Genomic DNA, 17716 nt, shown 5'->3' on the forward strand with positions numbered 1-17716 from the left:
GTGTCAGTCCTCTCTGCTGTCCTGCAGATAAAGTCTGCTGTCCTGCAGATAAAGACTGCAGTCCTTCAGGATAAACCTTTCCATGAGCTGCTGTTCCCCACTGCCAAAACCTCACCACATAAGCCCAATATGTAAGGAATTGTACAGTTGCCCTTTTGTGTTTGTAGTAGAGGGCCTTCTGGACTAAGAGACAGTGATGTAAATTAGGTAATAATCAGAAATATTGGAAGAGAAAATGCTGCTCAGACATGAGCAAGACCAGAATTGGGGTTGAAGTTAGATCAAAATAAGCAGAGAGGAAATAAAACAGGTCACATTTCACTTTAACGAACAATCCATCTGGCAAGCCAGAAAAAGTATCAGACAGAAAGTATCAGCTTCAATGAGTCAAGAAAACATTTCCTCCCTTAGCTTGCTTTCAGCCTACATGAGAAGGGAATTAATTAATATAAAACTACTGCAGCTAGCTGGCAGTGTTTCAGTTTACCCTTTCTGGTTTGAATTGAGCAAGTTACTAGCTAGTTTTGGAAAGAGATCTTTGTTCTGAGAGGAAAAAAAATCAGGTCAAGTCTAGACTTGAACCCAGTCCCTCCCATCAGTAGGAAAGGCTCTCCCAGCAGACACAGCTCCTCCCCTTCAATTGTAAGGTACTAACTTGTTTCTTAACTTGTTATTGAGGAGGTTTTTTTTGGGGGGGAGGGAAGAGTTCCAGGCTATCACTTTTCTTTTGATGGAGGAGGAAAACAACCTTTTTTTTTTTTCCAAACTACAGACATTTTGTACTTACGGAGATAAAGGTAGACTGATCGAGGGGATAGGAATTTTATAATCTACTTCTGTAACATTCCTACACTGAGTCAGGTTTACTTACTTGTTTGCAAGGCCAGATGTGCAACCACAACAATATATTCTAATACGCCAAATAAAACAGGCCAGATATGTTAGGATTGCTAAAATAGCACAAATAATTTCGAAAGCCATTACACTTCATTCATAAATTCCATTTTTTTTTTACTAGGGAAACACTTATGTTCTGTGCAGCTACAAAGAATCCATCAGTTGGATGGAGAAAAAACAGCCATCTGTTTCCTAAGTAAGCACTTGTCAATGCATCTCCTCAGGCTTTTGTTGATTCCTGATTCCTCAAGCTGCAGATGATCGTGTTGAGCGTGGAGGTGACTACTGTGTAAGGTAGGGAAACCATTTTCTTCATGTTGGATGAGAGGCTGGACTTGGGTCGTAGGTGAATGATGCCGGTGGTGCTGTAGAAAAGAGTGACTACCACCAGGTGAGCTGCACAAGTGGAAAAGGCTCACCTCTGGCCCACAACCAAGGGTATCTGAAGAACAGCATGGATAATGTGAAGGTAAGAGATGTCTATCAGAGAAAAGGGAATCATCACTATTATGACAATAGCAATAAAACCCAATAGTTCAAACAAGTCTGTGTCTGCACACAGCAGGTTCAACACAGGAGAAACATCACAAAAGAAATTATCAGCTGCATTCCTCCCACAGAAGGGCAGGGTAAATAACTATGTGGTGTAGCTCAGAGCCACAGGGACACCAGACAGCCAAGACCAAATAGCTATCTTGAAGCAGCAATCCCTGTTCATCATGGTGGCATAATGCAATGGATGGCATACTGCCACTTATGACTTGCCGGTCATAAGCTATTGCATGTAAGAGGAAACACAGCTGATGAAAAGAATAACACAGTTCAGCTGCACGGTGCAAGATATGAAGGAAACAATTTTTCTCTCCCCCAGCAGAATCACAAGCATCTTGGGACAATGCTCACACTGTAGCAGATCTCTGTAAAGGCAAGATTCTTTAGGAAGTAGTACATGGACTTGTGTAGGACAGGGTCAATGGTTGTGATTGCAACAATTAGAGAGTTCCCTATCAAGATGGCCAGAAACATGACAGAAATCACCATGAAAAATAGGAGCTGCATCTTACTATGGAAGGCAAATCCTAAAAGTAAGAAATGAGTGGTGATGGTTTGGTTTCCTGGCTTCATTTCCTCAACAGGTTCCATCCTAAAAGACCAAAAAAAACCCCTGCACTGCAAAAGGATTAGAAGCTTGTGACAAAATTGTGGTCTCAGAAATAGTTACAGTTGTTAAGTAAAATGGGGTTTAAAACATGAGATGAAGCTTGTATTGGATATGACAGTAACCCCAGTGTAAAAAAATCTTAGCTGGGAAACCTATACAAGATCATCTTTGAGAGTCACAGGCTGGGCTTCATCTTCTGTGAATTAGGTGAATAGAAGATAGACAGACAGATTTCAAATAATTGTTCTGCATTTATTTTATATAGAAAGAAATGGATATGTCCAAAGGGTAAGTCACCTTAGTGTAAGAGGGGTGTCTATGATGAGACAGGAGAATTTCACTTTGGATGGGCTGGATGTCTCTCAGTTAACTTTGGCATCTAAATGTCTATAGACATCTACAAGTGAGCCAGTCACCTTAGAATCACTTTATATTTAGTGATGACAAATATAGCACAAGAAAGAAGCACAATTTCTTTCCTTCTGAAATGGATGTCCAAGGATACCAGGATTTGCTGTATCATTAATAATGAAGTGAGTATACGATGATCAAATTTTTGGATAGCTGGAATTAATTGGAATTCGTTTCATTATTGGTGCTCTAAGCTAGGTGACATGGAGGTCCTGTAGCTTTCCACCTACTGGTTTGACTCAAGCAGAAGTGATCTACATACATTATTTTCACTGTAACCCTGCACAAGTACAATCCAAACCTAAACAAGTTTAAATTAATAAAAGTGTTCATGCATTTACGGTCATTTCATCAAGTCATGTGAAATCCATATTCTGAGTTTTCATTTAAGATAAACTCTGGGGAGTAACAAGATGCAGCATACAAACAGCTGCCCACATAAAAGTGATCGCCAGCATCTACACCTTGTTATATTTTTCTGGGAATTTATCATCTCATTTGGTCTGCTAACAGAGTTATTTGTCTGGGAAACTTCCTGGGCTGTTTCAGCCAAAAAATACTTGGCTGATTTTTGAAAGACACATAAAGACAATAATAGAATAATTGTTTTCCCCCCTGTATTTACACCATTGAGATTGAGATTGAGATAATGCGGCCCACAAGATCTGGAGTTTAGTTTTACTCTAAGGGATCAAAGGGTTAAGATTTTCTCTTCAAAATTCACATGCACAGGATGAGAATATATGCATATATATATGTGCATATAGGAAAATTCCAAACTAATAATGAGAAATAAGTTGCTTAGACTCCCATGAAGATATCTGTATGTCCAGTGGGATTTTGGCTTCCATCCACAGATGAAGGAACACTCTTGCTACTCACACAGCAGTCAAACTGTATCACTAATAACAGCAAAGTAGCTTAAGATTTTGGAGTGTTTGGGTTTTCCTGAGTTCTAAAAATTCCTTTTTCTTTTCCTTAGCAAGGATGAAAGAGGAAATGAGGAGATGAGAAAGTATAGACACTGTGATTCATTTGTTCAACATATATATCAGCAAAATAGGCAGCTACAGTTGCCAAAGTTTTCTATAGACAACAGAAACAAGCAAGCATACTGTCAGTATGATTAATGTTTCTCCACATCTAAAATAATGCAAAATGCTGATGCCACGGAGGTTCTTATTTCTGTCGAATGAATGAGTAATTCAGATATAAAAATCTGCATTGTCGGTGCCTAAATATAGATGGAATAGATTTCTCTTGTATATCTAATTGGAGCCCTAGGCTCCAGTTAGAAAATAAACCACGGAAACACACTTATGTTTTGGTTTTGCCTTAGGAACCAACTGAGAATGAGGAATAGAAATTGAAATATTACCTTATGATATTAAAACTGGTAGTTTTCTCTCACTCTTCAGTAGGGTCAATAATTCCAAAGGCAGAGAGGAACAGAAATTATGAATAGAGAGAAAAAAAAGAAAAGAAAAATCCCTTTGTTTTCCTCCGTAGGAGGCAGCATGTCCTCTCTGGTTCCAAAGGCTCCTACAGCTAATGGGTGGAAGTATCTGAATTTTCATGTGCTCCCAGCAGAATCACGTCTCCAGACAGCAACATTCTGGTGTGATTAAATCGTATGTAAAATGGTCTCTTTTTATGCATAATCTATATAAATATGCAGTATATTTTAGAACATAATAGCTGTCTAAGTATAGTATAAGCAAAGATTCATTCCACATACGATGTATACTCGTACATATAATTGTTAACATAATAATAGGATATTCTCTTATTCTTTTTCTTATCTAGCTTATTAATAGTAGGGAAAAAAAAAATAATTTGACATATGTTGGTTTCCCAGTAGCTGAAGAGAATTTCAAGAGACAATAAAAAATACTTGATTAGCAGTGGCGTTATGAATACAGAGCATTTGCAGTATGATACCAATGTATTACATAGCCCTAAATAATGGTAAGAAATAGTACAATGACAGCTTATCTTATAGACCTTTTTTTTTAAAAAAAAAAAACCTATTTTTGTCTACTTTATTCTGGAAATGGTAGATTTCTTTTGGTAAATGTCTGCTGGTCATCTGAAGTTCTCTCCATGCTGGTGTGGTAACTCAGTGTGAGACACAGGTGAAAAATTAAGTGATGTGAATTCAAGACTGAAGTATTTAACACTTAATTCCAGCAGTGTCAAGGTTTATATCCTGAAAAATCTAGAAAGACAAGTCAAACAAGTGGAACAAAAAGAAAGCTGTTGTACCAGTGCATCACAGTTGGGATGGCACAGAGCAGTCATTGACATTCTCCTGTTGCAAAAAGTTTGACTTGAGTCCAGGCTCCCTGACTGTACACCACGCAGATGTTATCCTACCTCTGGTCTGCCTTGATTTACGTGGCTTTCTCATTTGTGTGCATTGTCTCATTCGCTCATTTGTGTGAATGCTAGTATCTTTAGCCAGGTGTAGTGACCTGGCTTTGGCCAGCTGCCAAGCTCCCACCCAGATGCTCTCTCACTCCACCTCCTCAACAGGGCAGGACAGGGAGAGAAAGTAAGATGAAAAACTTGAGGGTCAGGTTAAAGACAGTGAGATCATATACCAATTACCATCATGGATGAAACAGACTGGACTTAGGAAAATTTAACTTATTGCCAAGTAGAATAGATTGGATGGTGAGAAACAAAGACAAAACCTGAAACATCTTCCCCCCCCACCTTCCCCTTTTTCCTGGGCTTGACTTCATTTCTTCATGATAGCTTTATCAATAATCTGGATGAGGGGATCAAGTGCACCCTCAATAAGTTTGCAGGTGACACCAAGTTGGGCAAGAGTGTTGATCTGCTTGAGGGTAGGAAGGTTCTATAGAGGGATTTGGACAGGCTGAATTGATAGGCCGATTACAATTGTATGAGGTTCAACAAGGCCAAGTGCCAGGTCCTGCACTTGGGTCACAAGAACCCCACGCAGCGCTACAGGCTTGGGGAAGAGCGACTGGAAAGCTGCCTGGCGGAAAAGGACCTGGGGGTGCTGGTCAGCAGCCAGCTGAGTATGAGCCAGCAGTGTGCCCAGGTGGCCAAGGCAGCCAATAGCATCCCGGCCTGTGTCAGAAACAGTGTGGCCAGCAGGAGTAGAGAAGTCGTCATCCTCCTGTACATGACACTGGTGAGGCTGGACCTCAAATACTATGTGTTCTGTTTTGGGTCCCTCATTCCAAGAAAAATGTCAAGGTGCTGGAGTGTGTCCAAAGATCAATGAAGCTGGTGAAGGGTTTAGTGCACAAGTCTTATGAGGAGCAGCTGAGGGAAGTGGGGTTGTTTAGTCTGGAGAAAAAGAGGCTGAGGGGAGACCTTATCGCTCTCTACAACTACCTGAAAGGAGCCTGTAGTGAGGTGGGGGTCGATCTTTTCTTCCAAGTAACAAGTGAAAGGACAAGAGCAAATGGCCTCAAGTTGCTCCAGGGGAGGTTTAGATTGGATATTAGGAAAAATTTATTTACTGAAAAGTTTATCAAGCATTGGAACAGGCTACCCAGGGAAGATCTTATCATGCTTATGCCTCACCATCCCTGGAGGTATTTAAAAGATGTGTAGATGTGGCACTTAGGGACATGGTTTAGTGGTGGACTTGGTAGTGCTAGGTTAACAGTTGGACTTGATGATTTTAAAGGTCCTTTCCAACATAAATGATTCTATGATTCTATGATTCATTCCCAAATCATCTACCTTCTCCCTCTCTGAGCGGTGGACGGTTGTGGTCAGTTCATTACAGTTTGCCTTTGCTGCTCCTTTTTCCTCACACTTTTCCCCTGCTCCAGTGTGTATCCTCTTTGGGGGCTGCAGTCCTTGAGGATAACCCTGCTCCAGCATGGGCTGTCCCCATGCTGCAGTTCTTTTGGGGAACAATCCACTTTGGGGGCTGAGGTCAGGCAGAATTGTCTCTGACATGTTGGGGTCTACAGCTGTGTGCCTGGACATACATATGCTCAGCTCATCCAGCTCTCACTTATGATGTTGCTGAGCCTGAAAAAGCTTGCTTCCACCCTAATAAATGCACAAGCTATATTACTGTAAGCATAACCCTAAAATTAATTTTGACATGCTCTAGGTCTAAGTGCAACTGGTTGTTACAGTTTTTGCTCATTTGTCAAAATAAACCAAACCCAGACCTTCCAGATTCCTTTCATATAGAGATGATTTTGGTTTCTTTTGCCACAGCTGTGAACAGTTGCTCCATCATCATCCCCGAGCCTCAAGGGCTCCTAGCCTCTGCTTGTTGCTTCAGAACGTTCCTCCAGTGTGTGCTGCGTGTGTATGCATGCATGTGTGTGGGTGGGGATTTTTTGATCAACCACATGGGTATATTCCCTAAAGAGTCTGGCTGGCAGTTTGCATGATAAAATTGCATGAGATAATTAAGAATTATTATTTTTCAACTATTCATGCTCTGCCTGAACATGCAGAGATGCAGTTATAAATGCCAAACTTGAAACAGAACTGAACCTGGCCAGGGATTCAAAGACAACAGAAAGACTTCTGTAGTACATAGATGACAAAAGACAGACTAGGGAAAATGTGGGCCCAGTGCTGAGTGAGTTGGGGGACATGGTGATACAAGACATGGAAAAGGTTAATGTATTGAATGCCTCCTTTGCCTTGGTCTTTAGAAGCAAGAACAGGCTTCAGGAATCCCAGGACCCAGAGATCAGTGGGATAGTCTGGAGCAAGGATGACATATCCTTGGTGAAAGATGATCAGAACAGGGAATATCAGACATGCATAAGTCCATGAATAAGTCCATCTGATAAGATGCTCCCATGAGTGCTGAGAGACCTGACTGACGTCATTGTGAGGACACTCTCAACAAGCTTTGAATGATCATGGTGACTGGGAGAGATGCCTGAGGACTGAAGGAAAGTAAGTATACCTCCTGCCTTTGAAAAGGGAAAGAAAGAGGACCCAGAGAACTACAGACTAGTCAGCCTCACCTTGGTTGCTGGGCAGGTGATAGATAGAACTAATCCTGTGGACGATTTCCAAGCACATGAAGAACATGAATGTGGTCATCAGGAATAGTGAGCATAGATTCACCAAGGGGAAATCATGCTTCACTAAGTTAATAATCTGTGGTGAAAGGACTGATTTGGTCTTTGCCACACCAAGCACTGGGGGAATGTTGTGCTGGTCTCAAGGATCCAGGGTGTGGAAACGGCGCTGGAGAGTCAAGGCAAAAGGACAGGAGCTGCACCAAGCGCTGAGCAAGGACTGAGCTCCGGTTCCTGTGGGGAACAGGCTCACTTACTGCCCAAGGTTCAGAGGAAGGAGGGCACAGCTCTCTCTGGGACTTGTTACTTCATGGAGGGAGCTTGACTGCAGGATACCTCAGGACGACACTAGTCCAAACGCTGGCTCAAAGCAGGGCTAGCTCCAAAGGTAGAGCAGGCTGCTCAGTGCCTGAGCCCCATTGAAACCTGAGCGTGATACCCAGGCAGGGAGAATCCCAAAGTTCTCTGAGCGCCTGCTCCGGTGCTTCAGCACTCCCTGCGAGTGTCTGAAGGATCCAAGGCAGTGCCCTGCAGCCTGCTGTTTCCAGGTGGGCAAAGCACTGTGGGGCCGGGTGAAAGAAAAGCTTGTCTGCGTGGGCCAGGAACCAAACCTGGGTCAACTGCCTGGAAGGCAGCTATGCTCACCACTCTACCACCAACGCACCTCAGGCCTTCATCCCTCCGGCTCCTCCTCTTCCGAGCCTGGGCGGCCTCCTCCTGCCAGGCCCCTGCGCACACACACGACCTCAAGGTGCTTGCCTGTGAGTGCTTTCTCTCTGGGTAACACGGCAGCTAGGGAATCCCGACATGCACTACTCACCGCCTAGGCGAGATCAGCACTGGCGACTGCCCACGCTTGCAGCACCACACGGGACAAACCGGGACTGAACTCCGTGCAGCGACACTGCACACACCGATTCTACAGACCAGGCTTCGGCAGACCTGCTGCTCTGCATGTGGGACGGAAGGTATCCTTGTCCAGCACTGATCTCCCGTCCTAAGCAGCCAGAGGGAAAGAAAACGGTCGGGCCTCTCTCTTGTTCATGCTGCTCGGAGTGCGCGGGCTGCTTCTGGGGGTGCTGCTAATGGAAACGCTCCCCGTCTGTGTTCGTAGCTGTGCCAGCTACGCATGGACCCCGCACTCGTGTGTGCGTTTCTGTGCATGAAGCTGTGGTGGTTTAAGCACCGAGCCAAACACCCACCCAGCTGCTCACTCCTTTCCCCACCTTCAGTGGGGTGCAGGGCACAGAAAACTGGATGAGAAAGTTCATGGGTCAAGACAAACGCAAGGGCATGGCTTAGCAAAACCGTTGTGGACCAGGGAGTGACTGGATATAAAAGTGACGGGCTTTGCACCGAGAAGAGTTTGGACGTAAAGAGATTTATCCTACAGTGGTATATCCCGACTGTGTGCTGTCCAGTCATAAATGCTGCAAGGCATCCCAGGAAGGCTCTGGGGTCTTTTGCGCTGGCAAGGTCTGAGATCCATAAGGTGCCTTCCCTTCATCTTTAGCACTGAGAGAGAGCCATGCTGTGCAGGCTGTCTTTGGAGATGAGCTGCTGAAGTTTCTGTGCTGTGCTGCTTGGGATGTTAGGTGAGATCAGGCTCTTAAGTTCTGCTCAAGAAGCAACAACATTGGACCTCTTCTCATGGCTCATACTCCGTTCTGGTCCCTTCTCTTTCCCCAGCTTGCCTATCTTGTCAAGGGGATGGAGATTGCCCATTCATCGAGGAATTTCTGGGACAGCTTGTGGGGGAGGACAAGTGCTGTGGGCAAGGGGGTTTTACAGTCTCCCTGGGCAGCAGGTACAGTATGGAGGAGCCAAGTCCCACGCAGTTAATTGCAGGCAGCCCAAAAGCAGACTGCACCCCGTAGTTGGCAGGATTCGAACCTGCGCGGGGAAACCCCAATGGATTTCTAGTCCATCGCCTTCACCACTCGGCCACAACTACCTGCTCCAGCCCTCCCTGCCCTGCTCATCCCATGCTGGGAGAACTGACACACGGCTCCCTGGCACTTTCAGGGCCACGCTCCACTCAAAGCCCTGCACTTGGGTGCTGCGCTCAGCGTGCCACGTACCGGGCTCCCAGAGGCCTTGAGAGGCGGAACCCCAGGGGCTACAGCTGCAGCTCCCAGTGCCTTCTCCTCAGACGTCTTGTGGGGTGGGATATTACACCCCGCTTTGCTTCTCAGATTTACCTGAGGAGGACTGCTGTGAGCACTAGGGTGGGCACACTGCTGCCGGGGAGAAGGTGACCTCCTGGCAGCACCTCCAGCCTCTTGGGGATGGAGACTAAACAGCAGCACTGGATATTCCTTTGTGCTTGGCTGCATACTTGCATACAGGAGGCCTTGCTTTACTGCTGAGCAGCTTAGGCGCTTTTTGCCTCCAAAACACCTGTGAGCAGCAAGCTGCACCACCAAAAGGAAAGGAGGCAGAAACCTGACCTCCAAATGCCAGGACTCTGGCTGAGATTCAGGCCCAGAAAGGCAACTTGTCCTTGCCAGTTTCTGAAGGCACCCTGCACAATGCAGCTGAGCACATGTGTCCATTTTTTCCTGCCGCCTCAGGCCGTGTTGTCATCTCAGCCCCGTTCATAAGCCTGCTTCTGTCCTCTGCCAGGGGTTCCTCAGGGCAGGCAGTGAAAAGTCACTGCTTCCTGACCATACATGCAAGACGTGCTGAGTACACTGGCAGAAGAAACGAGATCAGCTCTTGAATGCTTTCAGTGGTGGGACTCCAGGCTGACCCCAAGAGGGATCACAGGGCCATGGTGACAAGGTTAGAGACTCACGCTCTGTATCTGTGAGGATTTTTGCTCTTACTTTTGCCTGCTTACTTATTTTTAGTACTTCGGTAACAGTTCAGGGAGATGTATCCACAACTGGCAGTAAGATGGGCACAGAACACAGTGCTCTTGCTTGCAGAGCGGGTGGCTACCTGAAGGAGGAGGAGGAAGACAAACCAGCACGAGTCTCCAGCTATGCTGCACAAAGTCTTTAATGAGAAGGAACAAATGCAGTGGCACAGAACAGAGACCAAGAAAGACGGCGACAGGGTACAGGGAGGCACAGAGAACGGCCCATTACCCTAGGAGGACAATCTCCACTCAAAGCACTGGCCTTTCCCCATTCTGCTGTACCTGGTGGCAATCCCAGCCCACCGAGAGCAGCCCCTAACTCCAGCACCCTCCCCCCGTCAGCAGGAGGTTCAGCAAAGCAGAAGAGAACGAGCCCTTTCTCGAGGAGCTCAGAGCAAAGCAGAGCCAGGGGAGGCACGGCGAGGCCTGCCGTGCAGCGAGGAGCAGCGGGCACAGGTCCCTCCTGTCGGGTGGGATGAGGACACCCATGCCGTCTGCAAGCCGGAGCTACGCTCCTGCTGCTGCAGAGTCCTCATCTTCCCTCCCGCTCCACAGGGGATGATCCGGCAGGTTCAGCAGTTCAGACCGCAGCGGGGGGGAGGCAGACAGAGCCCAGACCCCCCCAGACCCAGGGAGCCTCCAGAAGAGATGGGGACCCCCCCGGCGCTGAGGGAGCTCCCAACAGCAGCTGACAGAGAGGATCCCACGGCTGTGCTCTGAGGGAAAGAGGTGAGGATGGGGCCTGGCAGGGTCACCACCACCGGCGAGGCCTCGATGAAGACATTCGAGTCAGCGCAGCGGGCGACACAGGGCTCACTGCAGCTGCTTGCAAGTGGGGTTGGGCCACAGGAGCCGCAGGGGCGTGGGGGACAGGGCCTGAAGCAAGACATCTCTCGGAGAGGGAGGCAAAGCTGAAACACAGAGCAGAGGGGAAAAAGGAACCCCGTTATCAGTCAGTCTATCATTTCTGCAGCTCTCTCTGCAGGTACACCTTCCTGCCCTCCATCTCCCTTTCTAGCTCCATGTCCAGAAAGGGCCTCCAGATGAACTTGCCAGCACACACAGGGCGTGACAGCTCACTTCCAAGGTTACATTTGAAGGCCTGGGAGCACCGATGTGCCTTACTGGTTGCTGGTTCCACCAGGACCTCCTCCTGCATTTCCTGGTGCAGTAGCATGAGTGAAGGTGGATGCGGTTATCCCAGCACAAACAGGCTGGAGTGAACAGGCGTCTCAGAAATCCCCTCTGAAAAACACACACTGTGCCTACAGCTCCCACGGCCCTCATCGTGCCTTCCAAGCTGCACAGCACAGGAAGGCTGTCCCACTTGTGGGAAAGGACCAGCACAGTGGGTTTCAAGCCCCTGTGGAAAGAGTGATCACAGCCCACCCCCAGCGCAAGCACTGCTGCATTGAAGAAGGCACTGGATGCACTTGGCCATTTGGTTAGAGTCCATCTGCTAAAGGCGCAAATTCTGTTGGGCACACCTCCCTGCATCTGTGCCCCATTGATCCCCTTCTGCTCTTCCCACCTATCCCCGGCCACCACCATCGAAAGGGAAAGAGGTGAGAGCCTTTAAGAATTCCATTCCATGGCCAAACTGGGCAGCTCAAGTATTGACCTGAGTAGCCACCATGACAGCAGTTCAGCCCATAGAGAGAGAGATGGAGCAGTCTCAGGCTTACCTTGTTCCTCAAGGAAAGGGAGGCGAGAGAGGAGGATGCAGAGCCTGGAGCTGCGCAGGCTTTTATGGGGTGTCCCAGAGCCCTGCGGTGCCACACACATTCCTTGCTCATGAAGCATCTGAACTCCTCGTAGCTCTCGCTTGCTGAGGCTCAGTGGTGACTAAGCCCTTCCCTCTTTCATCTGACATGTTGTACTTGCGCTTCATACAACTGAACTTCGAAGTGATGAATGTGTGCCCCAGCCTTCTAATGCCAATTAATTCCAAGGTATCAGGGTTGTGTGCAGGGTTGCGTAATATGGAATCCCAGAATCCCAGAATGCCAGAACGGTAGGGGTTGGAAGGGACCTCTGGAGATCACCTAGTCCACCCCCCCTGCTAAAGTACTTTCGCCTGGAGGACATTGCACACGACTGCATCTGAGTGAGTTTGAATATCTCGAGGGAAGGAGACTCCACAGCCTCCCTGGGCAGCCTGTTCCAGTGCTCTGCCACCCTCAGAGCAAAGAAGTTCTTCCTCATGTTCAGGCAGAACTTCCTGTGCTCCAGTTTGTGCCCGTTGTCCCTTGTCCTGTCACTGGGCACCACTGGAAAAAGCCTGGCCCTATCCTCTCGACACCCACACTTTAGATATTTTTAAGTGCTGATAAGGTCCCCTCTCAGTCTTCTCTTCTCCAGGCTGAACAGCCGCACGTCTCACAGAAGAGATACTCCAGTCCCCTCATCATCTTAGCAGCCTGTTGCTGGACCCTGTCCAGCTGTTCCCTGGCCCTCCTTAACCTGGGGACCCGGAACAGGACACAGTACTCCAGATGTGGCCTCATTAGGGCAGAGTCGAGGGGAAGGAGAACCTCTCTCGACCTGCTCACCACTCTTCTTAGTGCAGCCCAGGCTACCACAAGGGCACATTGCTGGCTCCTGATTAACTTGCTGTCCACCAGAACTCCCAGGTCCTTCTCCAGCACCTTGACCTGTACTGGTGCATGGGGTTATTCCTCCCCAGGTGCAGGACCCTGCACTTGCCCTTATTGAACCTCACTAGGTTCCTCTCTGCCCAGCTCTCCAGCCTGTCCTGATCTCGCTGAATGGCAGCACAGCCTTTGGGTGTTATCAGCCACTCCTCCCACTTTAGTATCGTCAGCAAACTTGCTGAGGGTACACCCTGTCCCTTCATCCCGGTCGTTGATGAATATATTGAATAAGACTGGACCCAGTACAGATTGCCTTTCTCACAGTGCCTTCTTGAAGGTGAATAAGGCCACCAGTCACAGAGAACTTCAGCTGCGAGGGACACTTCAAATCGACTCTCAGGAGCTTTTAGTGCAGACACTCTGGATGAACTTGAGAGACATTTCTCCCCACAGGCCATCCTAGACACACAGAAAGCTGTAGGTACGTTCAGGCAGAAGGCCGGGACTGCAGTATCCCACACGGGAGAAGGGACGCACGTCTCCAGGCAAAAGTCAACATCAAGGGAAGACCACGGTGTGCTGCAGGGAAGAATCCTGTGGGCAGGAGGGATGGCCATGAGGACCTTGCTCTCGTTAGTCAGTCTCTACCGCGGCCTGTTTTTGTGATCAAAGAGATGCCTGTGTTCTGATGGCTGCTAGGTTGGGCAATGACTTGGAAGGCAGCTATGGCATGAGATTCCACAGAAGTACCGGTTGTTTTGGGAACAGTGTTAAAATGTGTGGAAATGATCTTGAGGAAAGCAGCACTTTGGGAGGAGTGAGCCTAAGAGCTCTGTTATCCCTGGCACGCCTGAGGCCAGGGCAGAGTATTCAGGGAAGTCCACAGCAGGGTGACTCCTGTTTGCCTGGAGTTCAGGGTTTTTCCCAACTCTTCCACATCACGATGACTCCCAGGTGTTCTGGGAGACTGATCCGATGGCCCTTTGTAGTCTGAAATGTGTGGAATGGGCCACCTCAGCCCTGACCCAGGAAAAAGAGCCGTGAGGTTTTGGCTCCCTGCCCTCTGCCTCTCCTCAAAAGCAGCCCATCCAGGCCTCTGGCCTCGGGGGATGCCCTTGCTGATGAAAACAGCTCCATTTGGGTGTGGGTCTCTTTCAGGGAAGAACACAGGCATCTCTTTGACCGCAAAACCAGTCCGTGCTAGAGCCTGATGAGCATAAACAAGGTCTTCACGGCCCTCACTCCTGACCCGCAAGGGGCTTCCCTGTAGCCCACAAGGGTCTTTCTTTGCCGTTGAGCTTTGGCTAATCCCTGGAGAGGTGCATCTCTTCTTCCATGTGGGATTGTGCAGTCTTGACCTTCTGCCTGAACTTACCCACAGTCTTTTCTGTGTCTACGTTGACCCATTGGAGAAGAGTCTCTCAGGGTTAGCCTTAATGCCTGCACTTAGAGCACTTGAGAGCTGACTTGAGGTGGACTTCATGGCTCAATTTCACCATGGCTTGTGGCCATGCTCAAAATGAAGAGGGCAATGTGACAAAGACAATACATGTGACGCAAACCCCCTTCAGATCTCCCTGCACACTACCTGAGACTTTGGAGATAATTGGCCCCATGAACCTGGGACATAGAAACATTGTTTTGATTTTAGGAAGCACCACGCTCACAGGCTCTGATCCTGATCCTGATCCTCAACTATTCACACACCTGCTCGCAAATGGGTGCAGTGAACTGCAAGCAGTCCAGGAAACTACTGGAAACCATTGAGGACAGCTCCTAGTATAGGGGAGGGAGAGCCCAACCAGAGGAGAGGCACTGCTGGACTTTTTTTTTACTAGGGCGGGAGAACTTACCAGAGAGGTGAAGGCCTGTGGTAGCCTGGGCTGCAGCAATCATGCCCTGATGGAATTCTCAATCTTGAGGGGTGCAGGATGCGTAAAAATTAAAGGCAGGACCCTAAACCTCAGGAAGGTAAACCTGTGGCTGTTCAGGGTGCTAGTGCATGGGATCCCTTGGGAAACTGCCCTCAGAGATAAAGGAGCGAACTAGAGCTGGGAGACATTGAAAGACTTTTTTTCTTTTCCATTTCTTTTTAGGGCTGTGGAAAATAACAAGAAGGGTTTCTTCAGGTATGTAGGACAGCAAAAGAAAAGAAAAGCAACTGCATTCCCCCAATGAGCGAAATGGGAGACCTTGCTACAACCAACATGGAGAAAGCAGAGGTACTCCATAAATTTTTTGCCTCAAACCTCACTGGCAAGCGCGCTAGCCGTGCTGCCCAATCCACAGAATCCAAAGGCAGGCCCTGGAAGAATGAAGTACCACGCACCATAGGAGAAGATCAGGTCTGAGACCATCTAAGGAATCTGAATGTGCACAGGTCCATGGACCTGATGAGATGCATCCGCAGGACCTGAGGGAACTGGCAGAAGAAGTTGCTAAGCCACTATGCATCAAATTAGAAAAGTTGTGGCAACTGGTGAAATTCCCGGGGACCGGAAGAGGGCAAAAATACCCCCCATGTTTGAAAAGTGAGAAAAGGAAGACCAGGGGAACCACAGGTCCAATCAGTCTCAACTCTGTGCGCAGCAAGGTCACGGAGCAGAACCTTCTGGAAACTATGCTAAGGCACAGGGAAAACCAAGAGTTTATCAGTGAGAGCTAACATGGCTTCACCAAGCGCAAATGGTTCCTGACAAACTTAGTGGCCTTCTACAGCATGGTTAGAGAGTTAATATATAAGGGAAGACCAACTGATGTCATCTATCTGGACCTGTGTGAAGCGTTCAACACTGTACCACATGATCAGGAGGCTGGAGCACCTTCCCTATGAGAAGAGGCAGAGTGAGTTGGTGTTGTTGAGCCTGGAGAAGAGAAAACTCCTAGCAGCCTCCCAGTACTTAAAAAAGGCCTACAGGAAAGGTGGGGAGGAGCTTTTTATCAGGAACAGTAGTCATAGGACAAGGGGTAAAGAAAGAGTGTAGGCTGAGTGTAGACTTTACAAAGAAATTCTTCACTGTGAGGCTGATGAGGCACTGCAACAGGTTTCCAGAGAAGTTCTGGATGTCCCCTCCCTGGAAGTGTTCAAGGCCAGGTTGGATGCAGTTTTGAGCCACCTGATCCTGTCCAAGGTGTCCCTGCCCATGACACGAGGGCTGGAACTGCATGATCTTTAAGGTCACTTCCAAACAAAAACATTCTGTGATTCAATCTATGATCCTAGGTGGTATGAATGGGAATAAAATATTTTAGATGAAAGAGGCAAGGGCTTAATCATCAGTGAGGCCTTGGCAAGCAGCAGCTTCTAGCTGTTCAGATGCTTCATGAGCAAAGAATGTGTGTGGCCCCATGGGGCTCTAGGACATCCCATAAAAGACTGTGCTGCTCCAAGCTCTGCATCCTCCACTCTTGCCTCCCTTTCCTTGAGGAACCAGGTAAGCCTGAGTCTGATTTATGGGCTGAACTGCTGTCATGGTGAATACTCAGGTTAATACTTAGGCTGCCACAGCTTGTACCTGCAATGGAAATGTTCAAGGGCTCACACCTCTTTCCCTTTCGATGGTGGTGGCCGGGGATAGGTGGGAAGAGCAGAAGGGGATCGATGGGGCACAGATGCAGGGAGGTGTGCCCAACAGAATTTGCGCCTTTAGCAGATGGACTCTAACCAAATGGCCAAGTGCATCCAGTGCCTTCTTCAATGCAGCAGTGCTTGCGCTGGGGGTGGGCTGTGATCACTCTTTCCACAGGGGCTTGAAACCCACTGTGCTGGCTCCTTTCCCACAAGTGGGACAGCCTTCCTGTGCTGTGCAGCTTGGAAGGCACGATGAGGGCCGTGGGAGCTGTAGGCACAGTGTGTGTTTTTCAGAGGGGATTTCTGAGACACCTGTTCACTCCAGCCTGTTTGTGCTGGGATAACCGCATCCACCTTCACTCATGCTGCTGCACCAGGAAATGCAGGAGGAGGTCCTGGTGGAATCAGCAACCAGTAAGGCACATCGGTGCTCCCAGGCCTTCAAATGTAACCTTGGAAGTGAGCTGTCACGCCCTGTGTGTGCTGGCAAGCTCATCTGGAGGCCCTTTCTGGACATGGAGCTAGAAAGGGAGATGGAGGGCAGGAAGGTGTACCTGCAGAGAGCGCTGCAGAAATGATAGACTGGCTGATAACGGGGTTCCTTTTTCCCCTCTGCTCTGTGTTTCAGCTTTGCCTCCCTCTCCGAGAGATGTCTTGCTTCAGGCCCTGTCCCCCACGCCCCTGCGGCTCCTGTGGCCCAACCCCACTTGCAAGCAGCTGCAGTGAGCCCTGTGTCGCCCGCTGCGCTGACTCGAATGTCTTCATCGAGGCCTCGCCGGTGGTGGTGACCCTGCCGGGCCCCATCCTCACCTCTTTCCCTCAGAGCACAGCCGTGGGATCCTCTCTGTCAGCTGCTGTTGGGAGCTCCCTCAGCGCCGGGGGGGTCCCCATCTCTTCTGGAGGCTCCCTTGGTCTGGGGGGGTCTGGGCTCTGTCTGCCTCCCCCCCGCTGCGGTCTGAACTGCTGAACCTGCCGGATCATCCCCTGTGGAGCGGGAGGGAAGATGAGGACTCTGCAGCAGCAGGAGCGTAGCTCCGGCTTGCAGACGGCATGGGTGTCCTCATCCCACCCGGCAGGAGGGACCTGTGCCCGCTGCTCCTCGCTGCACGGCAGGCCTCGCCGTGCCTCCCCTGGCTCTGCTTTGCTCTGAGCTCCTCGAGAAAGGGCTCGTTC

The 17716-nt window shown here is 48.7% G+C and overlaps 1 non-coding gene across 1 annotated transcript; it reads right to left on the reverse strand.

The window, feature by feature from the left end:
* Positions 1-9387: 9387 nt before the first annotated feature.
* TRNAS-AGA (transfer RNA serine (anticodon AGA)) lies at positions 9388-9469 on the reverse strand. The gene has a single exon. It is a non-coding gene; the product is annotated as a tRNA-Ser (tRNA).
* Positions 9470-17716: the final 8247 nt, after the last annotated feature.

This window comes from Leptosomus discolor, chromosome 11 (assembly GCF_034619465.1).
Source record: "Leptosomus discolor isolate bLepDis1 chromosome 11, bLepDis1.hap2, whole genome shotgun sequence".
Lineage (NCBI taxonomy): Eukaryota > Metazoa > Chordata > Aves > Leptosomiformes > Leptosomidae > Leptosomus > Leptosomus discolor.